General features: G+C 39.9%; 1 protein-coding gene across 10 annotated transcripts in view; it reads right to left on the bottom strand.

The window, feature by feature from the left end:
- RBFOX3 (RNA binding fox-1 homolog 3) overlaps positions 1-16,824 on the bottom strand; it is a 983,769-nt gene that overhangs the window by 91,928 nt on the left and 875,017 nt on the right. The window lies entirely within an intron of this gene.

Genomic DNA, 16,824 nt, shown 5'->3' with positions numbered 1-16,824 from the left:
GTTTTCTTACTATATAGGCAGGAACAATCCAGTCTGAAATTGCATTGCTGCCCAAGACTCATCCTGTGACCATCACACAGATATTGGCACTTATACTGCCTTGGAGAAGGCTCCTACAAAACCACAGGGAACTCCTCAGCCCTGGAAGAGTGTTTACTTCATCTGAAGGACTAGAGAGGGCCATTTGCATTCCCATAACTTGCTTTACATCCAAGAGTTGGCTTGCTATAATTTAACTCGGTAATAATTCATCTATTTTAACAAATCTCATTGGAATATATATGGCTTGAGTTTTGGGTTTTGCTTTCATCTTTCAGCAACATAGGAGTAATTATTATCATGCACCTATTCACTTAGAAAGCATTAGTTACTCAGGAACTCTATGAACACAATTACAAAATGCTTTTCACACAAATAAAGGCATTTCTAAATAATTGGAGAAATATTAATTGCTCATGGGTAGGCCAAGGCAATATAATAAAAATGACAGTTCTACCCAATTTAATTTACTTATTCAGTGCCATAGCAGACTCATAAAGAATTATTTTATAGAGTTAGGAAAAAAACACCAAAATTAATCTAGAACAACAAAAATCAAGAATATAAAAATGTGAAGGAAGGTAGTCTTGCAGTACCAGACTTCAAACTATATTACAAAGCAGTAATCATCAAAGCTATCTGCTATTGGCTAAGAAATAAAATGGTTTATCAGTGGAAAATAGATCAGGTATACAACATGTAGTTGTACTGTAAATGACCATAGTAGTCTAGTGTTTGAGAAATCCAAAGTTCCAAGTTTTGGGGGCAAGAACTCACTATTTGACAAAAATTGTTGTGAAAACTAGAAAATAGTTTGGCAGAAACTAGGCATAGATCAACATTTCACACTATATACCAAGATAATTTCAAAATGTGTATATGATTTAGACATAAAGGGTGATTATCATAAGCAAATTAGTGGAGCACAGAAAAGAATTACCTCTCAGATCTATGGATAAGGAAAGTTTATGACCAAATAAGAAAGAGGTTCATGAGAAGTACAATGGATAATTTTGATTATATGAAATTTTAAAAAATTACATAAAGCCAATATAGTCAACATTAGAGCAGGAAATTGGGAAAATTTATAGCAAATTTCTCTGATAAAGACCTCATTTCTCAAATATATACGGAACTGAGCCAAATTTATAAAAATAAGTCATTTCCCAATGACAAACAGTCAAAGGATATGAATAGGTGGTTTTCAGAAGAAGAATCAAAGTTATCAATAGTCACGTGGAAAATGTTCTAAATCACTAATAATTAGAGAAATACAAATTAAAACAACTCTGAGGTACCTATCAGATTGACTAATATGACAGAAAAGGAAAATTACATATGTTGGAGGGCATGTAGAGAAATAGGGACACTAATAAACTGTGAGTGGAGTTGTGAACTGGTCTAACCATTCTGGAGAGCAAATTTGGGATTATGCCCAAATGGCTATAAAACTCTGTTTATTCCTTGACCCAGGAATACCACCACTAGGTCTGTATCCCAAAGAAATCAAAGGAAAAAGGAAAGGGCCTATATGTACAAAAATATTTGTAGCAGCTCTTTTTATGGTGACAAAGAATTAGAAATCGAGGAGATGCCCAACAGTCAGGGAATGGCTAAAGTTGTTGTGGTATTTAATTGTAATGGAATACTACTGTGTTATGAGAAAAGACAATGGGGATGGGTTCAGAAAAACTCAGGGAGATTTAGATGACCTGATGCCAAGTGAAGTGAGCAGAATCAGCAGGACATTGTACATAGTAACAACAATAGTGTATGATGATCAACTGTGAAAGACTTAGCTACTCTGATCAACACAATGATCTATGACAATTCCAAAGGACTCATGATGAAAAATGTTATATACTTCCTGAGAGAGAACTAATGAACTCTGAGAGCAGATTGAAGCATATGTTGGGGTTTTTTTGTTTTGTTTTTGTGAGGCAATTGGGGTTAAGTGACTTTCCCAGGGTCACATAGCTAGTAAGTGTTAAGTGTCTGAGGCCATTTTTGAACTCAGGTCCTTCTGACTCCAGGGCTGCTGCTCTATCTACTATGCCACCTAGCTGGCCCTTGGAGCATATATTTATATTTGCAGGGCAATGAGGGTTAAGTGACTTGCCCAGGGTCACACAGCTAGTTAACTAGTTAAGTGTCAAGTGTCTGAGGCTGGATTTGAACTCAGGTCTTCCTGAATCCAAGGCCAGTGCTTTATCCACTATGCCACCTAGCTGCCCCTTTGGAGCATATTTTTTTACTTTATTTTTCTTGCCTTTTTTGGCAATATGTTAATATGTAAATATATTTTGCATGACTTCATATGTATAAAAGTTATATTGTTTGTCTTCTTAGTGGGGGAGGGTAAAGGCTGGAGGATGGGAAAGAATTTGGAACTCTCAAAATAAAAAAATGAATATTAAAAAACAAAAATAGATTTTTTAAAAAAAGAAAGCACTAGCTGATACATATTAGGGAATGTGTAGGAGAGTCTGTTCACCTCTCCAACCTTTGTCATTAATTAGTACCACACACCCAGAACAGGGTTTCTCATCTAGACACCCAAGAGATGTCTCCCTGTGCTCTATAACAGAAGAAAAGGTTCCTACCCCACTAGATCTGATCTTGAAATTTAACAGCTGCAGGAGAAGGGCAGAAGTAGACATAGATAGATACCATGGAGGGAATATCATATGGATCATTGGCTTAGGAAATTTATGAGACGGGATATCTGGGACAGGGTGAGGGGGTAGTATGAAAATGGAATTTGTTGATAATTTCTGCTGCTCTCCTTCTAACTTCCCTAAGAAAAATGTGGGCTATTCTACAAGCCCCTTGAAAAATGCTTACATCCCCTTCTGAGACTTTAGTTTTGCATTTTCATTTCCATGGAAAGAATTCCAATTTATCCTCCAAATGGCTGTCAAAATACTATTCTTAAAGCTCAGGCCTGATACTGTTGCTCCTCTGATCAATAAACTCCAGTAACTCCCCATTAACTTCTAGGATCAAACACAAATACCTCCATTTGGCATTTAAATCTCTTTACAACCTGACTCTAACATACCTTTCCTGCCTTATTATATATCACTCGCTATTTAGTCAGTCCAACTGGCTTCCTTGCAGCTCCTCTCACACATTCCATTCCATTTCCCATCTCTACACCTTTGGATAAGTTCTCTTCTGTGTTCCAAATGTGCTCCTTCCTCCCCTCCCCTCTTAGAATCCTGAATTTAAAAGCTCAAATACCAACTCCTTCATGTTGCCCCAGGGCTAACACCTCCCCTCTCCACAAATTACCTAGAAATTATATTCTGTATGATTTGCTTTGTATGTTCTTATATGTGTATATGTTTTCTTCTCCTAGGTGAGTTTCCTGAGGGAAGAGGCCTGGCACATGGCAGATGCTAGCTAAATAAATGCTTTTTGATTGATTGATTGATTGGTGAGTACTGAAGTTGGAATCAGAGGACCTGTGTTCAAATGATTCTTCTGATACTTTTTAAAAAATTAAAAAAAAATTTTTATTTTTTAGTGAGGCAATTGGGGTTAAGTGACTTGCCCAGGGTCACACAGCTAGCAAGTGTCAAGTGTCTGAGGCCGGATCTGAACTCAGGTCTTCCTGACTCCAGGGCTGGTGCTCTATCCACTGTGCCACCTAGCTGCCCCCTGATACTTATTAAAAGTACAGTTATCCCTTCCACATCATGACTTTTTCCCATCATGGTTTTGATATATTGTAGGTTGACATAAATGAAATGGGAATTTGGGGGGGACTTTTGTGGAAACTGCAGACGATACACAAAGGCCAGCAGATGATGCAGAAAAAAAAGTTTAGAAAGTTAGAAATGAATAAAATATATGTATAGTATTATACAACATCAACCCAAATTTTACAATAAGCTACTGTAAACATCCCATAAAAGAAAAAGGAAAAATTCAGACTTCTCTGGTACAAAGGGAGGGCCACAAATTTTATGCAGATTTTCCACATTGCAGGAGTGTTGTGCCCCTAACCTCCCCATGTGGAAGGGATTACTGTATTGGGCAATTAACCTGGGCCCCAGTTTCCTAATTTGTAGAAGAAAGGAGTTGAACTAAAGGAAATTGGCTTCTGAGGAGCAATCTAACTCTAATTCCATGATCTACAAAAGTCTGAGATAGTTCCTCCTATTTTATAGTTGCATAAAATGTAAGCCTTATGCATAATCCATGATGGATTTGGGTCACCCAATAAGTAAGTGCTGGACAGACAGAAACCATAGTATATTCTGCAGGGTCCCAAAGTCTTGGGGCATGACTGCCCTAAAACTCAAGGCATTTTCAGACATTTTAGCTTGCTTTTCTACTTGGACCTCCTCCCATTCAGGAAGAGAGGAAAGAGAAGAAAGGATGGAGGAAGGAGGGGAGGGAGATAGAGTGAGAGACAGGAAGGAGGAGAGAGTAAGAGAAAGGGAGAGAGACAAAAACAGAGAGGGAGAAAGAGAAACAAAGGAGAGTGAGAGAAATGGAAAGACTCCACACAGGGAAGAAAATAGGAAGAGAAAAGGAGACAAGAGCGAAAGAAGAGGTCATAGAAGGTAGTTATGAACTTGAAGCCAATTAAGCTAGCATGGTCCTGGGTTTCTCAAAAGTTTTTGAGCTTGAAAAAAAGATAATGATAAAAAATTGGTGTAGTATTAATTTTATGATGATTTTGAAATACTGTCTGGATCCAGGCAAATTAAATATCACAGCATTTAATTGGAGTGTCAATGAAAACACAACTTTGAAGTAAATAAAAATATGATTTACCACGGTGACACTTTCATTTATCAAAAAATCCCACATCACACCTCATTTGCAATTATTTCTAAATATAATGAAGGATGGGCCACCTGTCTCTCCCCCAATCTCCTTGCCTCTGTCAGTGTATCACCAAACCCCTATCCTCTCTTTCTCTTTCCTCCCTTCCCTTCAGCTTTCTCAGTGAAGAATGGGAAAAGGAACCCAGCATAAAGGAGGATGGTCAAAGAATAGGGAGAGACACTGGTCAGAGAAAAGAGGCTTGCATATGATATATTATGATTAAGGCTAAACTGAAAAAAAATTAATTTTTAATTGAGTGTATCATTTGAATATGTCCTGCCACCCACCATTGAGTACTAATGGGATTTCCATTCCAAGTTTCCTCACTTTCCCCAATTGATACTCCTTTTGCCATAGCCCTGACCCAAGCAGGAATGTCCAGTGCCACCTGAGTATTTCTCAGCTCCAGCTTTATGTTGGAAAGTGAACCTTATTTTCCCATGATGCTTAGATTTGAGACTTGACTCTCCTTATAGGGTGGAGGGTGGGGAAAGGGTGATTTGATGATTTCTTCAAGCAAGGCAGGGGGGAACATTAAGGTGGGATGTCTAAATTCTCTCAACTCAATCTACCAAGGCTACATTGAAGGTCTGTCCTCTGGAAAGGAAAAGGGCTGTGGATCTCTTGAGGAGTCAGAGATGAGGGCTGTTGTGGGGAAGTGTAGCTTTCACAGTGTATATATATGTGTGTGTGAGGGGGTGGCCTGGAGGGGTGAGCAAAGAGTGGTGAGGCATTTAGGACTCAGGAAGTAGCAAGTGTTATCCTTATCCTTACTTCCTCCAAGATGCCCTAACCTGGAGGGATATTCATTCTGTGGGTCCTCCTACTTAATGCAAAACATCTAGGGAGTTGGGTGATAAGTTCCCAGGTTAGGTTATTCAGTTATTACCCATCCTCCTCTGTCCCCCAAAAAACATAGACACACATGCCAACATCTGATGCACTAAAATGAAAACCGTATCCTGGAAAACCTTTCTACTAACAACCCTCAGCCCCCACTCTTCTTAAAGCCCTAAGAGAGGCCGTGGGTGGCAACTATTGCTAGCAACAGAAGGAGGTTTCTCTTTCCTTTGGAGGTTTCCATCTCTCCTCTGAATCCCCTCTGGGCTTTTCCTCTAGCTTCAGGCCGGGGGCTTCCCTTTTGAAGAGAGTCAGAAGATTGCTCAGTGTGCAAGGTGGACAGGAGGAAAGGTCTCCAAACATGCCAGACTCCCATACACAAAGACAGATCTTAGTGCCATTTATTATTATTGAGCAATATTAGAGCTGAAAGGGACCTTAGAGATCATCTCATCTAACCCACTCAACTAGGAAAATGACTCAGTCTCAGAACTGGGCTCAGAGCATAGGGAACTGCCCCACTAAAGAACTAGTGTTCTGTGTTCCTAAGAATACAAGTGATACCTGAAATTTATTTTGTGCTTCGGACCTGTAATTTCTTTCATAGGTGTAGAATTCCTAGTGTGGAAACTGCACCAATGTAGATTGTAACCCATCACTAATTTCTAGTTTTAGAGGGTAGCCCGGCAGTACTGAAAGGCAAATTGACTTGATCCTGTATGTGTCCGAGGCTGCACCTTAATCCAGACCTCTTTGACTAGAAGGCCAGCCCTCTGTCCATTACATCATGCCGCTTGCTAGCAAGAGGAGTTATAACCTCTGAAGATGCAAACATGAGCAGAATGACCTAAGTAACCGATAGGCTACAGGGATGGCTTGATTTAAAGATATTTTGAGAGATGTTGTAGCATTAAAATAAACACTGAACTGTCACAACTTAACAACCTGCATGAAATCATTTAAATATTATGTAATATATAACCCATATCAGATTGGTTGCTGTCTTGGAGAGGGGGAAGGGAAGGGAGGGAGGGAGAAAAATTTGGAACTCAAAATCTTATGAAAACAAATGTTGAAAACTATCTTTACATATAACTAGAAAAAATAAAATAGTATTAAGATTGAAAAAAATCGTTATGTAAGTTGTTCGAGAGCTAGCCAATACTAAAATGATTCAACCCCAACCCCAATGGGGATGCTGTTTCATTTATAGCCCAATGAAAGGGCACCAAAGAGACTCACAGAAAATGTGATGAGAAGTCATTAAATAAACAAACACATTCCACCTGGAAAGTCAATATGACAAGGGAAAGGAGACAAGGATAGACTGATACATGCATACTACAAGTAAGAGAGAAACAGAGAGGTAGAATTTCCTTAGAGGCAGCTAGATGGTTCAGTGGATAAAGTGCTGGGCCTGCAGTCAAGAAGAATAGAATTAAAATCTGGCCTCAGACACTCACTAGCTATGTGACCCTGGGCAAGTCACTTAACCTCTGTTTCCCTTAATCCACTGGAGAGGGAAATGGCAAATCACTGCAGTATCTTTGCCAAGAAAGCCCCATGGACAGTATAGCTCATGACATCACAAAGAGTCAGAAATGACTGAATAACAACAGAATTTCCTTCTGTTACAATTGTGTAGATGGCTATACTGCAAGTAGACTGCACTTGTGATGATAATGTATGTCTGGTGCTGCAGAAGCTGAGAGTTTACAGGATGTCACAGTGAAGGGTGGAGCACAAGTGACCCCATCTTCTAGTCATTTTAAGAGAGACATTTGAAGAAAATATCTTTACAGCTTCTAAAAGAATTTGGCCTTGAAGGACTAGTGACAAAAGCTACCTGTTCTTGGGATAAATTGAAGTAACTGAAATTTCCCAAAGAAATTGCTGGTGTCAAAAAGGCAGTGGATACTTGGGGTCTAGTGTATTCAGACCCACCATCTGTCAACATAATGTTAGCTCTGATTAGGACTAATTCTGGGCTATCCAAGATATTAGCATAATATTGCACACAACAAACTGGTAGCCAATACCTGCACACTTTGACCATCCATGTGGCCTGGACAGGCATACGGGAGGAGAGAGTCAAGTGATACCAGCGAACATCAAAAAATCACTGGCTTTTGCATCCTGTGAAATGGATCTAAAGAAATTTGACATTGGGGATTCCTCAGTATCAGAAGAATAGAAGAAACAGTTGAAGTAGAAGCTCAGCAAGAGGATAGGCCCATGTTGTCACTGAATGAATAGGATAGGGGATGTCTCCAAAGAGCAGTCTATAGGATATAGCCTACCAACTCCTAACTGTTCTAGGAAAGATCTAGGAAAGTTCAACAGTATGTGAGAGTTGACCTTGGAGATCATTTCAATGGCATTACCAGAGATTCCAACAACCCATATTCACAGACTAGAGTGGTGGTACTGGGGAAAAATGGAAATCAATCAATCTATCTACGTATCTACACTTTGTTGTTGTTTAGTTGTAACTGACTCTTCATGACTCCTTTTGGGATTTTCTTAGCAAAGATACTGGAGTGGTTTATCATTTCCTTGTCCAGCTCATCTTACAAATGAGGAAACTGAGGCAAACAGGGTTAATTGACTTGTACAGGGTCACATAGTCAGTAAGTGTCTGAGGCTGGATTTGAACTCAGGTCTTCCTGACTCCAGGCCTGGCTCTCTATTCACTGCACCACCTAGCAGCCCACATGTGTATACCACTGGACTTTGATTAAAAGAACCAATGTGGATCAGTAAACTATAAGAGTTAAGATCTCTGGGTTATCTGTTAGGGCAGCCAAAGGTTCTCCATTTTGAACCTGTACAGTGCTTACATCTCGATTCTTATGGCAGAGGGAGAGAAGGAGAAGATGGTTTTCATCCGCCTAGTTGGATTTTATTAGTTTGAACTTAAGTCTCAAGAAATTTTAGGGGCACCTGACACTCTCCTAAAGACTGACGGTAAAAGTAGTTGGAGACATGAACCACCCAAAGATATTGGTACACTTTGATTATATCACTATCTTTGGGAGACCTTAGAAGAACATAAAAACAGATGAGTATTGGATTAGCTAAAATAGTATCACTTAATGTTTTTAATCAACAAATGCCCATTTTGCAGAGCCTCTGTTAGTTACATATGTGGCTTTAAAAGTTCTCCTGATTTGGCTGAAGCCAAAGAACCTTCAAGAGCTAGTGACTTTCTCAGGATTTAGAGGTCATTATTGCACATTTGTTAGGAGCAGAGCTACTACAGCTAAGCTACCAAATGATCTCACTCAAGCATATGTGATTAGGCACTCTTTCTCCCTTGCCTTTTCCTCTCACTCTCCTTCCCTGGCCCTAGAGTATCCCAGAATCAAACCAGGACAACTGGCCTTGGAAAGACCCACCAGTGCTGGCAGCATCCTGTCTCCTTTCTTTATCCTTCATTCTATCCCCAGGTCAGGGTCTTATAGAATCTATAAGTTTCTACAACTTAAATGAAATGAGTGTCCCTAACTTTGTTCCACTGAGATGAGGACCACCAGCCATTGCCATCTACCTTGACTCTACATCTTTCATATGCCTGGCACTATTATATAATCTAATGATAGCCTAAGGATCTCTGAGCCTTGCCATCTGTTCCATTACTGTACCCTTAGGACTTCTGGGTCTCTCTATCCTTCCTACAGCTGAACTTCCTTTTATGTATTGTCTCCCCCAATTAGACTATGAGTTCCTTGCAAGCAGAGACTGTCTCACTTTTTCTAGTTGTATCCCTAGTGCTTAGTACAGCATCTGACACATTGTGAGGAGAGAATCTGTTTTTGTCTTTAAGTCATTCAAAAGCCTAAAGGCAAGAAATGCAACATTGACCTAAAATACAAAAAGTCCTTCGGAGACTCATGAAAGGCAGATATGACCAAGCTTTAAAAGAATTAATCAAATGCCTCACATATGCACGAGTATTGCCCTATGCAGACCCAAACAAGTCCTTTATCCCATGCACAGGTGGGCTTGTATTGCTTAGAAGGAAGGCTTAGGAGCAGTTATGTACCAAGTGAATGATGATTATCAGACACCAGTTGCTTTTTCTAGCAAAGTCCTGAGCTTTAGTGAGATGCCTTACTCCATACACAAGCTGGAGTTCTTGGCTTGGAAGGGCGCTATTACTGAGAGGCTCAAAGACCATTTGAGTAGAGTGAAGTTGCAAGTGTGGACTGATAAAAATCCACTGATATTATTTTGACAAGTAATAAGTTTAATGTCTCTTGTCAGAGATGAGTAGTGGCAGCAGTGGCCAACTGCAAATTCAACATACCCTACCATGCACAGAAGAATAATGTGGATGCAGATGCCTTGTCTCAAAGGCCATAACACTGAAGCCACAGTGAAAATTGTGGGGAGGAGGGAAAACTCTTTGTGATAGCCAATAAGCTAGATTATAAACAGATGGCAGTGCAGCTGAAAGTTTGGAACTTCTACCAGACAATATGTTGGCACTGTACATGGGCCTCAATTCATTGGAGCAATCTTCTTTACTTTGGTTGGCTGTGTATCGTTTGCAAAGATAGCAAAATGACTGGTGAAGGACCACGAGATGTGACCAGCCAAGAAGCAAGGCAGTAAGTTGCCTTGAGGTGGCTTGGCCAAGTGAGGTAGTCACCCAAGAAGCTGAGGGACTCCAGTGCCAGTCTTGAAGGCACCTCACTGTTTTGTTTTTGTTTTTGCTTTTTTGTTGGCTCAGCTCTGTGTCTTTATTAAAAAACATGTCAGGATGCATCACTAATATTATACCATTTAAATGGCATGAAAACAAAACAACATCACCAAATTCAGGAGGGTTTACTGACTTCCACCCATCCATCTTACCATTTCCCACCTTACTGTTGAAATAATGGCAAAAGTTAGAGTTGTGCTGTACTGTCACTACCACATAGTACCCAGAAGCAGCTGGTGATACCCAGAACATATTTCCCTATGGCTAGGAAAGATTTACATGATGATTTTGGGCACAAGGGTCAAAAAGAGAACCCTAGAGCTAATAAGAAACAGATTTTGCTGTCCTAGGATTACAGCAGATGTCACCAAGAGGGTGACTTATGTTTGTTGTGTACTAAGAAAAATGCTGCCAACTTGTGTTGTAGATTTGAAGAGCATAAGCACTGATAAGCCTTTGGAACTTGTTTTTATTGACTTCCTATCTCTGGAAAGTGATAGTAAAAACATAAAACAGGTCATATATTGGTGATGCCTGACCACTTTACAAGGTATGCTGAGGCATAGCAAATTAGAAATCAGAAGGCAATTAACAATTAACAGGGTGTTATGGGAGGAGGGTTTCTCAGTGTTCAGATTTCCTAGCAGGATCTATTCAGACCAAGGCAATGTTAGTTTTGTCTGGCATCAAGAAATCTAGAACTATACCTTACCATCCCCAAGGGGACTCACCACTTGAACATCTCAACCATATATTGAGAAAAGAACAAATATCTCAGTGGAGTCGACAAATAGCTTTCCTAGTACAAACACACATAAATATGCCATGACAATACCAGTTTTATACCTTACCTGCTACTGTTTGAATGTTAGCCATACCTACCTAGTGTTGTGTTTTGGAGTCTGAGGATGGCAAGACTTCAGAAACTCACAATCAGTACATCTCTCAGCCAAGAGGGAAGATAAAGGATTTTTTAGCTACAACTTTGGCCCAGAAGGACACTGATAGCATCATGTTATGGTATCCTTGCATTGTCAAGACATTCAGCAAGGTAAGAGTTTTGCTGAGAAATTTTGGTGTTCCTGGGGACAGACAAGTAAGCAAATTGATGAAAAGTGACTATATATCTAGTTGTAGAGAGCCTGGACAACTCACCAGTTTACAAAACAGTTCTAAAGACTGGTAGGTGTTCTGCAAAAACAATCCACTCTAATCATTTATTGCATATAATTGAACTGATTAGATTCCCTGATGAATAAGTAGAGGTGACTGGACACTGGGCAGCTAGGTAGTGCAGTAGATAGAACACTGAGCCTGGAGTCAAGAAAACTTGAGTTCAAATCCAGACTCAGACACTTACTAGCTGTGTGACTCTGGTCAAGTCATTTAACCTCTGTTTGCCTCAGTTTCATAATGTATAAAATGAGCTGGAGAAGGAAATGGCAAACCACTCCAGTATCTTTGCAAGAACACCACAAAAGGGGTCAAGAAGAGTCAGACACAATTGCAAGAACTGAACAACAACAAACACTGGATGTTTATCTGATTGCAATAGAGGTAAGCCAATGAAATACTTTTGTACTTATTCAAAGATGGCTCAGAAATAGACATTTCAAACAAAGAAGAGGCTGTACTGGCAATCCAATAATGAGAGAGAGAGAGAGAGAGAGAGAGAGAGAGAGAGAGAGAGAGAGAGAGAGAGAGAGAGAGAGAGAGAGAGAAATGGAACTGAACCTATAGAAAAGACTTTTTACTGCCTAGAATTTCAGGGGCAGAGACAGGTCTCATAGAATGTAGCAACTCTGATACCTAATTTGAATAGGTCAGATTTAGGAAGGCAGGATTTAAGATCGATCCATATCATCAGTTGGATAAGACAGAGGAGCAAGGAGGTCAGCAGGTTACTTTGGATGAGATTATATTAATTTATAATGTTACAGGGGAACCTGGAGAAGTGGTTACATATGTAGCTGGTCAGTAATGCTAAATATTTACCCATATAAGGGATATCTTGCATGTTACTGAATATGTTCACTATTACACATGTATTGAGTAGGTTTCTCCTTTATTATTTTCATTATCATGTTTACTTGCTTTAGGGTTAAGGTCATGCACATCTGGTAGCTAAATTAGTCCGTTAACTATGCATAGTTTTGTTGGGTTTTGGGGGGCATATGTTGCTGTTTTTGTATATTTTATCTTTTGTAGCTCTATTGATATTATAATTTATTTTTTGCTTGTGATGTATATTCGATTGTGTTCTATGGATGTGCATGCACTACTGTGACGTGAATATATTCTGTTTAGTGTGTAACTTAGACATGTAGCCACTGAAATAGCCTATCAAGAGATGCTTTATATATACTGTCAATTTGTTTGCTGGAAATGGCACCCTAAGGTAGGCTAATCACCCTGTTTCTGTTAAGTGTCGGTATTTATGCTGATGTTCTGATGTATAATTCCAGATGTCATTGATTTTGCAAGGGATCACAAAATCCCAAGCCTTAGGAGAAGGGGTTCTTCTCTGATGAGATGAAATGGCAAGATGGGAACTAACTAAGCTTCTATGGGTCAGAAAGGATCCTTGCCTGGATTGCTACCCCCAAGAGAAGGTACAGTAGGACCCCCGGGGTAGAAAGAGAGGCTGGCCACAGGGAGTTCAGTTTTCAATTCTGCTTGCAATAAGAGACAATACAATGTGAACACAGAGAGAGGGGTTCCAGCAGGCATTTTGCAATGCAAACCCAGAGATAAGAGACTGGGCAAGCAGCTGGCCTCCATTGGCTATTACCTCCTACTCTCTGGATCAGTAATGAAGAATGTGTCTGGAAAAGACCAGAGAGATGAGCTAAAGAATTTCTCTTTGGTGAGACCAAGAAAAGGCAGGGGCATAATTTAGCTTTTCTCTTATCTTCTCCCTTCCTCCTTCCAAGATAACAGGTTTATTCCCAAACTTATGTCTGTTTGTTCATAATTCATGATTTCATTCATAACTCAAAGAAGTTAACTCCATATCAAAGTAACTGCTTTTGTATTAGAGTATATTCTTAATTATGAACAAAAGGGCTATAATGAAAAGAGGAAGAATGCTGGTATACAGAGAGGAAGAGAGAGGTCTGAACTCTCCATCTAAAATGCTATTGTTCTTTTTTAATCTCTCCTAGCTTTGAGATAAAAATGAAAGAGAATCTTATGGTTTTGATTTATTGATTTTGGATAAACTCAAAGACAGAACTAAACTAGATTTTTTCCCCCTCCTTTTCTCTAGGCTAAAAAATGAGTCATAGGATCATTTTGCAATCAGAAACACAACCCTGTTGGGTCACATTGCTTCACTTACTCTTTCCCTCTTTCTAAGTGAATGAAAAGAAAACTGTCTGTAAAGATGGAGTTGAGAGGACAGGCTAAAAAAATAGGAAATTTCCAGTTGGGGAGAGGTGGAGTGGGGAATGTGTGGCTGGGTTTGGCCAGCAACACCACCATTCCAAAGGGAGGAGCCAGTGGTGGGAGTAGTTCTTTACCCCCATCTCCAAATTCATACCAAGATAAGGCTCCCACATAAGACTATGCTAGCTCTTGAGAAAAATCTGGAGAACTAATCCTAATGAAAAGAAAATCCTCAGGATGTGAGGAGCTGAATACCACCCAAATAGTGATAAAAAATAATGTGTGGGTGGAGGTATGGGTTCCAGGTGTTTGGGGATGTCAGTATAGGCTGTGACTTTGATTTTCTAGTTCCTAATAAACTTCTTTCCCCTACTACTTGATTCTTGCCCAATTCTTTTCTTATACGTTTATGGGGAAGAACCAAAATTGAACCAATAACTTTTGTTCCCTGTGAGTAGGGCCTGGATATAAGGAAAGGGTTAACTTCTTCCTAGGGGGCTCAGTGCTACTGGTTGCGGGTAACAGATGCTCAGAAAATGGGCTCAGAAAATACCCAAGGATAGATATATAGCACTGTTTGTGAAGATCTCTGGCAAAAATGAGACTTTTGGCACAGAGACACTGTGGTTCAGTGAAAAGAACACAAGCTACGTTCAGGAGAGCTGCCCCTGAATTCTGGCTCTGACAGGGTTGTGTGATCCTGGGAAAGTCATTTCGCCCCTCTGAGTCTCTATTATCTCATCTGCTAGATGGTGTTTATGATCTTTGCCCTATGCCCTTTAAAAAGTTGTGAGGAAAATGTAAAGTGCTTAGTGAACCTGAAAGTGTAATAGAAATTTTAATTTTTATCTATGTCTTTCAGTTTTCCATGTTCTCTCTGTGACATCCATGAAGAAATGGTTATTCTGCTCTGTTTTCAGCTTTTTCTCTAGTTCTTTTGGGTGCTCAATATAAAGGAGGGAAGCCCAGGTGCCTGACAATTTGCCACATAAGGAGACCTTAGAGAAAGGTGAACTGAAACTTTCTTAGCTTGTGACTGACCCCCTAGTGACTAGAATCAAAAGACCTGGCTTCAAGTTCTAACTCGACATCCTACTGTGTGACCTTCGACAAATCCCTTAACTTCTCTGAGTACCTTCATCTGTAAAATGAAGAGGCTGAACTAGAACAAGGGTTATTAACCTGAGGTCTGTGGACTTACTGGTTTTTTTTTTTGTTTTTTTTTGTTTTTTTTTGCGGGGCAATGGGGGTTAAGTGACCTGCCCAGGGTCACACAGCTAGTAAGTGTTAAGTGTCTGAGGCTGGATTTGAACTCAGGTACTCCTGAATCCAGGGCCAACGCTTTAACCACTGCGCCATCTAGCTGCCCCGACTTACTGTTTTTTAATGCCCATGTAATTTATTAGCAATATCAAATAGTAGAGCTTAATAGTAATAATAATAAATAGCTAGGTCTGTGGACTTAAAAATAGCCTGACAACTATAGATCAATATAATTTGTTTCTTTTTTAATCCAGGTATTTAATTTTATTCATCTAAAAATTATTCTGTGAAGGAGTCTATTGGCTTCAATAGACTGTGCTAAAGAAGTCCAAGACACAAAAAGGTTAAAAACTCCTGGATTAGATTCTCTCTAATGTCAATGCCAGCTTCACATCTTTTGTCCTACTTGACATCTAGGTGACTTGTCTTAGTGACTTTCTCTGATGTTCTTTCCCTTTCCACCTATTTGATTTGATTTGGGAGGAAAATACAGAGTTTAAAGGGTTGAGGGGTGGTGGAGCTTTTGTCTCATCCAGGAGGCACTTAGAATAGATTAGAAAAATAAATCTAAAATTGTGCAAATTTGACCACTGTAAACTATATTCTGTTGTTGGCTTGCCCCTAGTTACCTAGTAAAGTGTTGTTTTTAATTTGACAGACCTCTTCGTTGGATGGAGGAAAGGAGGGTGTTAAGATCTCATCAAGCACAGGAAAGCTGGGGCTATGAAGGAAAGACAGTGAACTAACGAATTACTTTATCTCACCTTCCTCGTCTGTAAAAGGGGAAAATAACACTGATGTTACTTACCTCACAGGGCTGTAATTGTAAAGTGCCATATAAATAAATGTGAGTTATTATTCATGATGTAAACTTGCATCACACTTCAGTTGCAGCTAGTTTATACAAGTGAATTTATGCAGAGCCTTTAAGATCACAGGCAAATCAAAGTCTCTCTAACTTTTGTCTTGAAAAGTCAAACCTGTGTTTCTTGCTATGCCACCTGCTGGTTTTTGTGGGGACTGACCAGATGGTTTTGCTGTGTCTGTGTGGGACTGGAGAAACATTTAGGCACTGGGACCCCCATGCTGAAGAACTAAACAGATATTCTCTCTTGGGTACTCATTATAGCTCTTTGGAGGTGGGATGGCCTCCCTGAAGCATTCTGCATAGCATTCTTTGATGCCAAAGCACTAGGTAGAGATCCCAGAGGTGCAGGTTTCTTTTTCCATTAGAAAAATACTGATTGTTTAGTTGCCCACTTTCCTCTCTCCAAATTAGGAGATAGAAGCAAGTCAATCGTCCTCTCCAAGAGACTCAACCAAGACAGAGAAATTACTATCTTGGTCACCATTTTTCAGGATCTTCCCCGCCTCCTTCCTCCCCCCCCCCAGTGGGGTGTGTAAAAAGGGGATTGATTTCATAGAGGAATGTCCAAGATAGGATTAGAAACTCTGCATTCTGGCTCCTAGAAAGGTGTTCTAATACCAAGAGAGCACTGACCCGGCCACTCCAAAGTACCTGGATGTTTTTCCTCTGCTCTTCTTTTCATTCACTTTTTGTTCTCAGAGATACAAAACAAAGAATCCACAAGGCATCTGCAGCCAGAATTTGCAGGTTCAAAAGGTCAGCTGGGAAATGAGTCAAACTGGGCAGAGATCACACTTTAGCTGGCCCGCTTTGTGGGCCTGATGGAGATGGTAACATGGGTCTAAGGCCTACCCACTTAACAGAGTCTGGGCACTGT

This window comes from Dromiciops gliroides, chromosome 4, assembly GCF_019393635.1.
Source record: "Dromiciops gliroides isolate mDroGli1 chromosome 4, mDroGli1.pri, whole genome shotgun sequence".
NCBI lineage: Eukaryota > Metazoa > Chordata > Mammalia > Microbiotheria > Microbiotheriidae > Dromiciops > Dromiciops gliroides.
The sequence above is the reverse complement of the archived record's forward strand: the minus strand, read 5'-3'. Positions and strand labels throughout refer to the sequence as shown.